Source organism: Anomaloglossus baeobatrachus, chromosome 1 (genome assembly GCF_048569485.1).
Source record: "Anomaloglossus baeobatrachus isolate aAnoBae1 chromosome 1, aAnoBae1.hap1, whole genome shotgun sequence".
Lineage (NCBI taxonomy): Eukaryota > Metazoa > Chordata > Amphibia > Anura > Aromobatidae > Anomaloglossus > Anomaloglossus baeobatrachus.
This window is the reverse complement of record NC_134353.1, coordinates 759278390-759292639: the sequence shown is the minus strand read 5'-3', so window position 1 is coordinate 759292639 and position 14250 is coordinate 759278390. Positions and strand designations below refer to the sequence as shown.

General features: G+C 43.7%; 1 protein-coding gene across 1 annotated transcript in view; it reads right to left on the bottom strand.

The window, feature by feature from the left end:
• Positions 1-14250, bottom strand: part of FBXW8 (F-box and WD repeat domain containing 8) — a 202099-nt gene that overhangs the window by 76659 nt on the left and 111190 nt on the right.

The following is a 14250-nucleotide window of genomic DNA, read 5'->3' as shown; positions in this document are numbered from 1 at the left end:
ACAATACTCATGTCCATTCAATTATATAAAAACAGGCACCATCAGTTATTGTAGCAGGAACTTAAAGACTCATAAATTTACTGGAAATCAAAATATAGTAAAATATGGAAGCAGAACTTTTCTGGTTTTCACATATTTTAAAGCAACAGATAAGACCCGGGCCATGTAGGACATTTCATTTCATTTACCAGATGTATAGGCAACTACTTTATGTGGTAAGGTAACTTTTACATAGGGATCCTAAGTGACCGTCACTCTTCGTTGAGGTAACCGCCGTATCACATTACAAAACCCCCAAGACATTTAAAAGCTCCTTTGAAAGAGATAGCAAAGGGGTCAGGTGCGATGAGACGACCGGTTTCTGTAAAGATATCTTCCCATCTCCCTGCCTCTACCGCGCTGCAGGGTGAAGTTGTCAGCATTCACTGAACACTCACTGTAACTGGAACCCATTCTTTGTTTGGTAATATGATCATTTAATGGTGATGTCATGTCTTTGGACAAGAAATAAAGACGACAAGCATATGGACAAAGAGAAGCATCTAGAGCGGGAAACCATGTACAAAAAAATAGGTATCTGGATGGCATAAAAAAGTCTTCCCATAAATCCTCCTAAGGCTGCATTTATATTATATATTATAAATGGAAAAAAGGGACAATATTATAACCAAGTTACTATTATACACACTATTATAGTAATATAAAAGTATGTAATGTTTGCTATAAATTAATAACTCTACCCTTCAACTTGCCAAACAAGCCTGCATGACCACCCTTACCCCATTTTTTACTACCCTCTCAGTCAAAAAAAGCAGACTCCTGTCACAAACTTTAGCGCTGACAATCTGGATAGGTAGTATCTAGCATCATGGATCCCCTTCCCTTCTGTACTTCATCAAGTTCACTTTTCATCTTTGAACAGGTTATGGGAGAAGCAGTTACCAGACGCCTTGCTGTTTCTTGTCCTACTACCTACACCAGTGACCCTATTCTCTCTCACCTCCTCCGGTCCCTCTCCTTGGCTGTAAAAACCCAGCTCTTTAATCCCGGATCTTTTCCTCCTCCTTCAACCATGCCATCATAAGCACTCTATTAAAAAGAACATCCATCACTCGACCAGAACTGCTCTGCCATCAGACCCGTCTCTAATCTCAACCTCATCTCTAAACTCTTGGAAAGCTTGGTTCACTCTTGTCTAATCCGTTATCTCTATGAGAACACTCTTCTTTACCCTTTACAATCCAGTGGTTTCTGCTCTTTCCACTCTACAGAAACTGCCCTCACTAAAGTATCTAACAATCAACAGGTACTGGCAGCTAATTCTAATGGTCACTACTCCCTGATAATTCTCCCGGATGTCTCTACTGCATTTGATGCTATGAATCACCTACTCCTCACTATGCTCCACCAATCTATGGGTCTTAAAGGGGCTTTACACGCTGCGACATCGCCAGCGATAGCTAGCGATGTCGTGCGCGATAGCACCCACCGCGCTGTTTCGTCATGGGGGTGATCGCTGCCGTAGCAAACAATATCGCTACAGCAGTGTCACACGCACATACCTGCTTAGCAACGTCGCTGGAGACACCGAACAATCTCTCCTTTAAGGGGACGGTTAGTTTGGCGTCACAGCGGCGTCACTAAGAGGCCGCCCAATATCAGAGGAGGGGCGGAGATGAGCGGCCTGAACATGCCGCCCACCTCCTTCCTTCCTCATTGCCGATGGACGCAGGTAAGGAGATGTTCGTCGTTCCTGCGCTGTCACACATAGCGATGTGTGATGCCGCAGGAACAACGAACAACCAGCGGCATGCACCACCAACGATATGAAAAGGAACGACGTGTCAACGATCAATGATTTTTGACGTTTTTGCGATCGTTGATCGTCGCTCCTTTTAGTCACACACAACGATATCGCTAACGGCGCCGGATGTGCGCTACAAACACCGTGACCCTGACGATATATCGTTAGCGATATCGTTGTGTGTAAAGTACCCTTTAAGGATATTACTCTCTCTTCTCATTTGATATAAAAAAGCAAAAAAGAAAATATCATTACTTACAGCAAGATGGAATTGCAGCTGTATATTGCTCAGACCAAAAGACTACTACTCCTCCAGCAGGATACAGCTGCAATTCCATCTTGCTGTAAGTAATCTCTTCTCATTTGCCGGCTCTTCTTCCCCTTACTGTTGAGGTTCCTCAGGGTTCAGTTCTAGTCCCCATCCTTAGATCTTTATGCCACCTCAACTGAACAATCAGCAGATTTGTTTTTCTATACTGATAACATCCAATTATACACATCTTCACCCAAACCTAACCACATAATACCAGTGATTGTCTTTGTCTCTAACATCCCATACTTTCTCTATCAGAAACAGAATTTTTCCAAAACTGAACTTATGTTTCGCCCCTCTAGCCCAGCTAAACCTGGTATTACCATTTCCATTGGTTCTAGTATAACTCCCAAGCAGCAGCTTTTTGTCTTGGGGTTATATTCAACTTACAACTTTCCTTCGCTCCCTGCATTCAATCACTTGCTCATGTTATCTGCATCATAGAAGCATCTCCAGGACGCAACCATTTCCCTTGGAACTGTAAAACCTCTCACTGTCACTCTTCATTCTCATCTGGACTACCGCACCTCTCTACAAATTGATCTCCCTCTTACTAAACTTTCTCCTCTCCGTATTTGTGTCCAGCTGCTGGATAGAGCCACCCGAAGATGGAACCTCCAGTGATCAGTTGTCTTCTCAAGAGAAGGTGCTTAGTTGCCTGCAGTGCCATGTAAGGGGAAATAAGCATTACACAGCACAGCACAGTAAAGAAGTGAAATCAAATGACTACATGAAAACTTTGCACAAGCAACAACTTAACCCCTTTATTATGCAGTCATTTTTATTTTTTATTTTTTTTGCAAGTTAATATTTTTACTCCATGCTTCCAGAAGTAGAATGTTCTTATGTCGTCGTCCACTTGGCCATTTGAGAGCTTTTTTTTTTTGCTGGACTAGTCATAGTTTTGGATGGTACAATTCATTCTAAAACATAATGTACTGAAGAACGGAAAAAAAAATTCAAGTATGTTGCAATGGTGAAATAAAAACACTTCTGCCATTGTTTTTTGGGTTTTGGTAAAAATATCCTAAAAATATGATTCTCCTGGTCAGTATTCATGCGACAATACCAAACTTACGGTATATTTTCATTTGATTATTTAAGTGGTAGAAAGAAAAATCTGAAGTTTTGAAAAAAAAAACCCCACATAAATAATAACTTTGTGTTGCTATTTTCCGTGACTTGTAGTTTTTTTTATTCTTTTTGACATGTTGATTTTTTTTCTTAACAGTGTATATAATATGGTTTAGCAATTCTATATTTTTAGAGATCAGACTTTTATACATGAGGCAATATTTTGTTTTTACATGGTAAAAAGGAGTGATACATAATTTTAATGTTTTTTTTCTTATATTTTTCAGTGTATTTTTTTAGGCTTCACAGGGGATTTGAATCTGCGATAGTCTGACAGTTTGTTCTACATAATATAATAAATCATTGTATTAGGTCAAAGAATACAATGGTCTCATAATTATAAGTCCAGAGTATTCATAATAAATAAATACAGACCCATCTGCAGGCATTGTGTTATAGAGCAGGGGGAATGGAGTAGATTGATTTACAGTTTTAGGGAAAAGACTCAGTACATGTTTTAATCATTTAAAACTCTGCACCTTCTGGGATTGTTGGTCCTGTGTGCGCTCCTATCAGTGACTGACAGCTTTCTACTTATAAACCTGCATAGAGAGATAGGTGTGTAGCGCCAGTAGTCCTGCATTGCTCTCTCCAGCAGGGATGCAGCTGGCCCACACTACCCTGCCTGGCTTCTCTGTGGTCCTCCACGTGGGTCTCCCCTGCTACCTCCTCCCAGGGCCTGTGTACACTGCACAGGTCCCCTGGGAGTGTGCCTAGGGCGAGCGCACAGCTGCCCTTTTCTTAAAGGGCCAGTGAGCCATTTCCTGGAAGTGACGCTCAGCCTATCGCTGAGAGGCACTGGGTACTTAAGTCACTCTCCCACTAAGGGAGGTGCCTGAGCAAGTTAGTTAGTGGTCTGTTACCTAGCTAGCAAGTTGTCACGTTCCTTTGTTCACTATTTGTATCCGTTTACATTTCCCTATTCCGGTTTCTTGGCCTCGCCAGGATCCCTGGTAAACGTCTGTCCTAACCGTGTAATCAGCCTCAAGCATCCCAGTGGTCTCTGTCTACACGTCTATACTAGTGACACTGCCTGTCCGACCTAGCTGGACTTTCAGCCTAAGCCGTCCTGGCGGTCCCTGTCTACACTAGTTATTCTGCCTGTCCGCTCTTACCAAGCTATTAGGCTCAGCCGTCCTGGTGGTCCCTGCTTACACTTGAGACTTTGCCTGTCCTCACCTGTGCCCTGGGTGTCAGCTGCCACAGACCCAGTCACTGTCCTGGGAGTGGTACCTGGTGTCTGTCTCACGACAGATGATTAGTCAAGCCCGTCCCACTAAAGGGTAAGCTGTGGTCTACTTCAGGTCGTCACCACACCATCATCGGTGAGCATTATAAGCTGTCAGTCATTGATAGGACCGCCCACTGGAAAAAAAATATTCCAGAAAAAGCTGAGGTTTAATTATTAAAACACATATTATACTGAATCTTTTACCACAAACTATACAGAAATCTAATCAGCTCCTATTGCTCTATAACATGGTGACTGTAGATTGGACTACATCTTCATGGTGACAGGCTCCCTTTAAAGTCATGGGGAGAAATTTGCTTTAAATGGCACAGGAGTATGTTTATGGCATCTGAATGGGTCACGAAATAAAGTAGATGAGTGACAACAATTTATAACTATCTCAGTCCAATCACTTCATGTACAAAACAAAATGTATAAAAAAAAATTAAAATACAAAAAATGTGACACCTAGGGAGCAAAAAACCCTCATGTCCCAAAGTGAACTCATACAAAAAGATATCATGTTCTTCGAATAAAAGACAAAAAGCCCTGCGGCTTTAAGAAGCTCCTGTGGGAGATGTAACTGTAGAAAGGCCAGTGTATACAACATTGATTGGGAGTGAGGTAACCGCAGCCAACTGTGTCTCAAATGAAAAGGGATTGGAGGTCTGACCCAGAAAACAAGCATCGTAACCGCCTGATGAAACTTTAATGATCAACACAAGATTCTCCTCTCAGCCTCTCCGTACAAACACATTACTCTTATAGCCATGCAATTCACGGATGGTACTCTCAGGAGGAGCCAATTCTGAAACTGTATAAAATCAATACGTAAATCAGCACTTCTGAGGATTCTTTATCCTAATAAACAAAGATTATTGAAGATAGAATGTAAAAAATAAAATTTGGACAATTTTACGCTAAATGCAAACTACAGTTTCAGCCTCATCAAAACTCCCTCATACATATAAATAAAAACAATAACAAGTGGAAATGATGTGGATGGGTAGTAGTGACCAAAAGATTATGTAGAAGAAAAGTTATTCGGATATTGAAATGTTTACAACCTTCAACAAAAAAAAGGAAGAAAAAAGCCATTTTCTTGGAATGCATGGTCAAGAGTGAAAAAGGAGAAAGAAAAATGGCAGCAGTGGTTCTTTCCAAAAGTGTAAAATAATCAAGACTCAATCTTGCAAAAAGAACAAAAAAAGTATCAAAAACGGTTATCTAGAAAAGTACTCGTCGCTTGCACTGATCATGACTCAAATCACTTTGAAGTTCACTAAAATCACCCAAGTCTCGAATGTCCAATTCCAAGATTTCACAATGTCGTAATAAATGAGTCTGAGGACTCTAATGGAGAGAAAAGGGGAAAAAAAGTGGGCGCAGATCTCAGTGTAGGGGTATAAATACAATTGCAATAATAACAATCAGTATTGCTCACCTTTCTCAGGTCTTTATAAGCATATATAAGATCTCAATGGCTCTTGTATGGATCTGGTCTGCAGCTCGGCTCCGGGGTATCAGACATCACACTGGGTGGATCTGTAAGTAGCAATCAGCCTCATGTAGAGAAATCCCGATTCTTTAGCCAGGCGCCCCCAGAATTAGTACAAAATCCTTATTTCTTCAGGGTTTTATTAGATTCAAAAGTAAAATAAAAAACGTCCATATGTACACATGAAAAACACAACGCATTTCGGCTACAATATCAGACCTAAAATTGTGGCCGAAATTAGTTGTGTTTTTCATGTGTACATACGGACTTTTTTATTCTACCTTTGAATCTAATAAAACCCTGAAGAAATAAGGATTTTGTACTAATTCTGGGAGCGCCTGGCTAAAGAATCAAGATTTCACAATGATGAGTTTCGCTACTTGAAATATTAAGTCCAATGGTTTACAACAATATTCAGGTATCTCATTAGGGGGATATTTTACAATCCAAGCATATCTCCTTACAGATGATAGCACAGTAGGCAACAAAATAAAAACAAGACTGTCACCGTGCACCATGGAGGGCTTCCTCACGCTCCTTCCTTTTAGAACACTTGTGAAAGCAATTTTTTTAATATAATTTGATTACACCTAACTTCAGACACTACTTTGACAAAAATAGGGAACAAGAAAAGTATTTACAAATATTTTATTTTAAATAAAATGGCAAAGTAAAAATTCTACCAAATTCTTATTACTAGAGCATTAAGGAAGTTCAGATGATTAGTTACACATTTAAATCTAAAGGCCGCTTTACATGCTGCGATGTCGCTAGTTTGTGCGTCACGGGCAAATCGCTGCCCGTGGCGAACAATATCGCTAGGACGCGTCACACGCACTTACCTTCCTAACGACGACGCTGTGGCTGGCGAACAAACACTTTTTTAAGGGGGGGGTTCGTGAGGTGTCACACAGCGGGCCACCAATGGAAGCGGAGGGGCGTAAAGCAGCCGCATTAACGTAACTCCAACCTCGTTGCCGGAGGACGCAGGAACGCTGTTGTTCGTCGTTCCCGGGGTGTCACACGTAGCGATGTGTGCTGCCTCAGGAACAACGAACAACCTGCGTCCAAAATGAACAACGATATTTGGGAAAGGAACGTTTTCGTTTTTCGGATCGTTAGTGGTCGCTCGTAAATGTCACACGAAACGACGTCACTAACGACGCCAGATTTTCATCACGAATTCCGTGACCCCAGCGATATCTCGTTAGCGATGTCGTTGCGTGACTGTAAAGCGGCCTTAAGTCTCATGAATGACTGTGGACTGCAGATCAACTGCAGACAGATTTGTAACACTTAATAACCCACAAACTTTAGGATTTAAAGTGACTATTCATAAGCTCAAGAACTATGTAATTTAGTATCTACAGTTGAAACTAGAAGTTTACATACACTATCTAAAAAGACACATCTTCATGTTTTTCTCACTATCTGACATGAAATCAGAATAAACCTTTCCCGTTTTAGGTCAATTAGGAACCAAAACTATTTATATTTGCCAAATGCCAGAATAATGAGAGAGAGAATGTTTTAAGGCATTTTTATTACTTTCTATAAAGTCAACAGTTTACATACACTAAGGGGTACTTTACACGCTGCGAAATCGCTGCCAATATATCGTCGGGGTCACGACGTTAGTGACGAACAACCGGCGCCGGTAGCGACATCGCAGCGTGTAACACAAATGAGCGACGATCAACGAGCACAAAAACGTGAAAAATCGTTGCTCGTTGACACGTCGTTCATTTCCTTAACCCCTTCACCCCCGGCCACTAAAATACCCTAATGACCGGGCCATTTTTTGCAATTCTGACCAGTGTCACTTTGACAGGTTATAATTCTGGAACGCTTCAACGGATCCTGGCGATTCTGAGATTGCTTTTCCGTGACATATTGTACTTCATGTCAGTGGTAAATTTAGGCCGATATTTTTTGCATTTATTTGTGAAAATTTAGGAAATTTTGCGAAAATTTCGCAATTTTCAAACTTTGAAAATTTAAGCCCATAAATCTGAGAGATATGTCACACAAAATAGATACTAAATACCATTTCCCACTTGTCTACTTTACATCAGCGCAATTTCGAAACAATTTTTTTTTCCGTTAGGAAGTTAGAACGGGTCAAAGGTCATCAGCAATTTCTCATTTTTCCAACAAAATTTACAAAATAATTTATTTTAGGGACCACATCACATTTGAAGTGACTTTGAGAGACCTAGGTGACAGAAAATACCCAAAAGTGACCCCATTCTAAAAACTGCACCCCTCACACTGCTCAAAACCACATCCAATAAGTTTATTAACCCTTTAGGTGCTTCACAGGAACCAAAGCAATGTAGAAGGAAAAAATGAAAATTTTACTTTTTAACACAAAAATGTTACTTTAGCCATAAAATTTTCATTTTTACAAGGGAGAAAAGAGAAAGTGCACCCTACAATTTATTGTGCATGTTCTCCTGAGTACGCTGATACCCCATATGTGGTAAAAATCAATTGTTTGGGCACACGGCAGGGCTCGGAAGGGAAGGAGCGCCATTTGAATTTTTGAACGCAAAATTAGCTGCACTCATTAGCGGACGCCATGTTGGGTTTGAAGACCCCCTGAGGTGCCTAAACAATGGAGCTCCCCCACAAGTGACCCCATTTTGGAAACTAGAGCCCTCAAATAATTTTTCTAGATGTTTGGTGAGCACTTTGAACACCTGGGGGCTTCACAGAAGTTTATAGCGTTGAGCCGTGAAAAGAAAAAAAAAATCTTTTACCACAAAACGGTTGCTTCAACTAGGTAGCTTTTTTTTTCACAAGGCTATCAGGAAAAAATGCACTATAAAATGTATTGTGCATTTTCTCCTGAGTACGCAGATACCTCATATGTGGTGGAAAGTAATTGTTTGGGCGCATGGCGGGGCTCGGAAGAGAAGGAGCGCCATTTGACAGCAAAATTGGTTGGAATCATTAGCGGACGCCATGTCACGTTTGGAGACCCCCTATGGTGCCTAAACAGTGGAGCTCCCCCACAAGTGACCCCATTTTGGAAACTAGAGCCCTCAAATAATTTTTCTAGATGTTTGGTGAGCACTTTGAACACCTGGGGGCTTCACAGAAGTTTATAACGTTGAGCTGTGAAAAGAATTTTTTTTTTTTTTACCACAAAACGGTTGCTTCAACTAGGTAGCTTTTTTTTTCACAAGGCTATCAGGAAAAAATGCACCATAAAACGTATTGAGAAATTTTTCCTGAGTACGTAGATACCTCACATGTGGTGGAAAGTAATTGTTTGGGCAAATGGCGGGGCTCAGAAGAGAAGGAGCGCCATTTGACTTTTCAAACGCACAGACGCAGTGCACTGATCGGCCGCTGCAGGACGCACGGTCGGATGCGATACAAAAAGCGTCGGGGATACGTAAAAAAAAAAGTCACGCCAAAAATTGACCATGGATGCAGATACGTTATGTGCATCCCTGATCAGCGCTTGGCGGGATGCACGGACGGATGCGATACAAAAAGCGTCGCAGATACGGAAAAAAGTCATGCCAAAAATTGAGCAGGGATGCAGATACGTTATGTGCATCCGTGATCAGCGCTTGGCAGGACGCACGGACGGATGCGATACAAAAAGCGTCGGGGATACGGAAAAAAAAGTCCCGCCAAAAATTGAGCAGGGATGCAGATACGTTATCTGCATCCCTGATCAGCGCTTGGCGGGACGCATGGACGGATGCCATACAAAAAGCGTCGGGGATACGGGAAAAAAAGTCCCGCCAAAAATTGAGCAGGGATGCAGATACGTTATCTGCATCCCTGATCAGCGCTCGGTGGGACGCACGGAAGGATGAGGTGTAAAAATGGACAGGATACAGGAAGGAAAAAAAAAAAGTTATACTCACAGTACCCAGAGGATCACTGACCAGAAGTGCTGCAGGAGGAACAGCTTTACAGGAGCAGCAGGCAGATCAGCAGAATGCCCAGGAAGGACCCAGCGATGGAGGCAGATGTGATCGGGCCGGTGAAGACAGGTAAGAGAACGTCGGGGGAGAGCAGAGGGGGAGGGGGGAGAGCAGAGGGGGAGAGGGGAGAGCAGAGGGGGAGACCGGAGAGGGAGCTGCAGAAGCAGAATAGAGATAATGGGGGAGGCAGTCAGATTGCGGGGGGAGCAGATCGGGATGTCGGGGGGGGGAGCAGATCGGGATGTCGGGGGGCAGATCGCAGGGGGGCACGGGCAGGGGCTAACACGGGAGCGCGCACGGGCACCACGGGAGCGCGCACGGGCTGCAAGGTGAGCACAGTACTCACGTGCAGCAGGAGCGGTGACCTCAGCTACGGCGGCGGCAGCAGCAGCGGTGGCGTGGTACCACAAGTACCAGCCACTGCACGCTGCAGACATGTTGGGGGAGGGCTCGCAGGCCAGCATAGGCCTGGGGAGGCGGCCACCGGCAGATCAGACCGCCCCACTGCACACTGATTGGAGCGATTGCGCGTCATAGCACGATCGCTCCAATCAGTGTTGCAGGGGCTGGGGGCGACATGTTTGAGGTCCACCTATGATATGCTGCAGCAGCTGCAGCATCTCATAGCTGGATCTCACAGTATCGCACTAATTCGGGCATTATTTTTGCCGAAATTAGTGCGAACGATGTGGTTGGCGGTTCAGATTTGAACAGCCAATCACATCGATCGTCGATAGGGGGTGGCGATGCCGCCCCCCCTGGGGTCAAGCAAAGGTCCCCTGCTGTAAGAAACAGCAGGGGACATCATTTGAAAGCCGTTGCTATGGCCACGGCAATCAAATGAAGTTTAGGTCGTAAAATTACGTCCCTGGTCGTTAAGTCACGTTAAAATAGGACGTAATTTTACTGCCCGCGGTCGTGAAGGGGTTAATATCGGTGCTGCTGCAGGTACAATGTTGTTCCTCGTTCCTGCAGCAGCACACATCGCTCTGTGTGACACCATAGGAACGACAAACATCTCCTTACCTGCTTCCACCGGAAAAGGTGGAAGGAAGGAGGTGGGCGGCATGTCCCGGCCGCTCATCTCCTCCCCTCCTTTTCTATTGGGCGGTGGTTCAGTGACGCTGCTGTGACGTCGCTGCGAAGCTGAACGAACCGCCCCCTTAGAAAGGAGGCGGTTCGCCGGTCACAGCGACGTCGCAGAGCAGGTATGTGTGTGTGAAGCTGTTGTAGCGATAATGTTTCCTACGGCAGTGTTCACCAGATGTCGCATGTGCGACGAGGGTGGGTGTTATCGCGCTCGACATCGCTAGCAATCGCTAGCAATGTCGCAGCGTGTAAAGCCCGCCTAAAAGTACTATCCCTGTAAATAACATAGAACAGCCCATATGATTATGTCATGTCTTTGGAAGCTTCTGATTTAGGTTTATTGGCAACATCTGAGTTAACTAGAGACACACCTGTGGATGTATTTTAATACACACCTGAAACACATTAATTCTTTGTTTAGCATCATAGGAAACTCAAAAGAAATCAGCCAAGATCTCAGAAATGCAAGTGAGTATCTGTCTGTGTGAAAAGGACCAGAGATGAGGTCTTCAGTCGGATGTGAATACATGAAATATGAATACTTCACTTCACAGATCAGATATGTGGAAAGTTATCAAAATTATGTTGTAGACTCCTTAGCATTGTGATGATTCCAGATATTGAATATTATCATAGCAAGCAGCTCATGGGCAGAAAAAACTACTTGTGTGGTGGGCACAGGTCCTGACCCCTCATCATATGCTCCTGTGCCTCCTTCAAGAGACCCAAAACAAAGCTGATTACCACCATACTGCTGTCAGCTAGTGACTACAGCCTTTACCTCTGTACAGTCACACACTGTCAGCTAGTGACTACAGCCTTTACCTCTGTACAGTCACACACTGTCAGCTAGTGACTACAGCCTTTACCTCTGTACAGTCACACACTGTCAGCTAGTGACTACAGTCTTTACCTCTGTACAGTCACACACTGTCAGCTAGTGACTACAGCCTTTACCTCTGTACAGTCACACACTGTCAGCTAGTGACTACAGTCTTTACCTCTGTACAGTCACACACTGTCAGCTAGTGACTACAGCCTTTACCTCTGTACAGTCACACACTGTCAGCTAGTGACTACAGCCTTTACCTCTGTACAGTCACACACTGTCAGCTAGTGACTACAGCCTTTACCTCTGTACAGTCACACACTGTCAGCTAGTGACTACAGCCTTTACCTCTGTACAGTCACACACTGTCAGCTAGTGACTACAGCCTTTACCTCTGTACAGTCACACACTGTCAGCTAGTGACTACAGCCTTTACCTCTGTACAGTCACACACTGTCAGCTAGTGACTACAGCCTTTACCTCTGTACAGTCACACACTGTCAGCTAGTGACTACAGCCTTTACCTCTGTACAGTCACACACTGTCAGCTAGTGACTACAGCCTTTACCTCTGTACAGTCACACACTGTCAGCTAGTGACTACAGCCTTTACCTCTGTACAGTCACACACTGTCAGCTAGTGACTACAGCCTTTACCTCTGTACAGTCACACACTGTCAGCTAGTGACTACAGCCTTTACCTCTGTACAGTCACACACTGTCAGCTAGTGACTACAGCCTTTACCTCTGTACAGTCACACACTGTCAGCTAGTGACTACAGCCTTTACCTCTGTACAGTCACACACTGTCAGCTAGTGACTACAGCCTTTACCTCTGTACAGTCACACACTGTCAGCTAGTGACTACAGCCTTTACCTCTGTACAGTCACACACTGTCAGCTAGTGACTACAGCCTTTACCTCTGTACAGTCACACACTGTCAGCTAGTGACTACAGCCTTTACCTCTGTACAGTCACACACTGTCAGCTAGTGACTACAGCCTTTACCTCTGTACAGTCACACACTGTCAGCTAGTGACTACAGCCTTTACCTCTGTACAGTCACACACTGTCAGCTAGTGACTACAGCCTTTACCTCTGTACAGTCACACACTGTCAGCTAGTGACTACAGCCTTTACCTCTGTACAGTCACACACTGTCAGCTAGTGACTACAGCCTTTACCTCTGTACAGTCACACACTGTCAGCTAGTGACTACAGCCTTTACCTCTGTACAGTCACACACTGTCAGCTAGTGACTACAGCCTTTACCTCTGTACAGTCACACACTGTCAGCTAGTGACTACAGCCTTTACCTCTGTACAGTCACACACTGTCAGCTAGTGACTACAGCCTTTACCTCTGTACAGTCACACACTGTCAGCTAGTGACTACAGCCTTTACCTCTGTACAGTCACACACTGTCAGCTAGTGACTACAGCCTTTACCTCTGTACAGTCACACACTGTCAGCTAGTGACTACAGCCTTTACCTCTGTACAGTCACACACTGTCAGCTAGTGACTACAGCCTTTACCTCTGTACAGTCACACACTGTCAGCTAGTGACTACAGCCTTTACCTCTGTACAGTCACACACTGTCAGCTAGTGACTACAGCCTTTACCTCTGTACAGTCACACACTGTCAGCTAGTGACTACAGCCTTTACCTCTGTACAGTCACACACTGTCAGCTAGTGACTACAGCCTTTACCTCTGTACAGTCACACACTGTCAGCTAGTGACTACAGCCTTTACCTCTGTACAGTCACACACTGTCAGCTAGTGACTACAGCCTTTACCTCTGTACAGTCACACACTGTCAGCTAGTGACTACAGCCTTTACCTCTGTACAGTCACACACTGTCAGCTAGTGACTACAGCCTTTACCTCTGTACAGTCACACACTGTCAGCTAGTGACTACAGCCTTTACCTCTGTACAGTCACACACTGTCAGCTCCTGTAGCCCGGGCGCAGCTACATATACACCGTGTGTGTGTCCAGTCACATGAGGTGTGATAATAATTTCACTGAAAATGTTGCAGTAGAAGATAAAGATAAAACTCACAACAAAGTATTTATTTCCTCATTTGAAGACATCAGGATGCAATGAATAAATGTGAATACTGTCTTATTGTTCACATATGAAATAGCGCAGTATTTGGATAAAATCACAGACATAATGGAGCTTTTTATACTAAATGGGGTTTGCCAGGTGCCCTTTGTTATGTGATTGGGAGATACGTTCCCTACATAAGATACTGTGTTTTTTTTTCTATAATAGAACATAACTATGGAACTCCTAATACAGATGTTAAAAGGAGCCTAAATTGTGACTTATTTCCGGTTAGAGGTGATCTATTTGGCCTATAGCACTCCTAAAAATCCCCTTTTAAAAGGGATGCT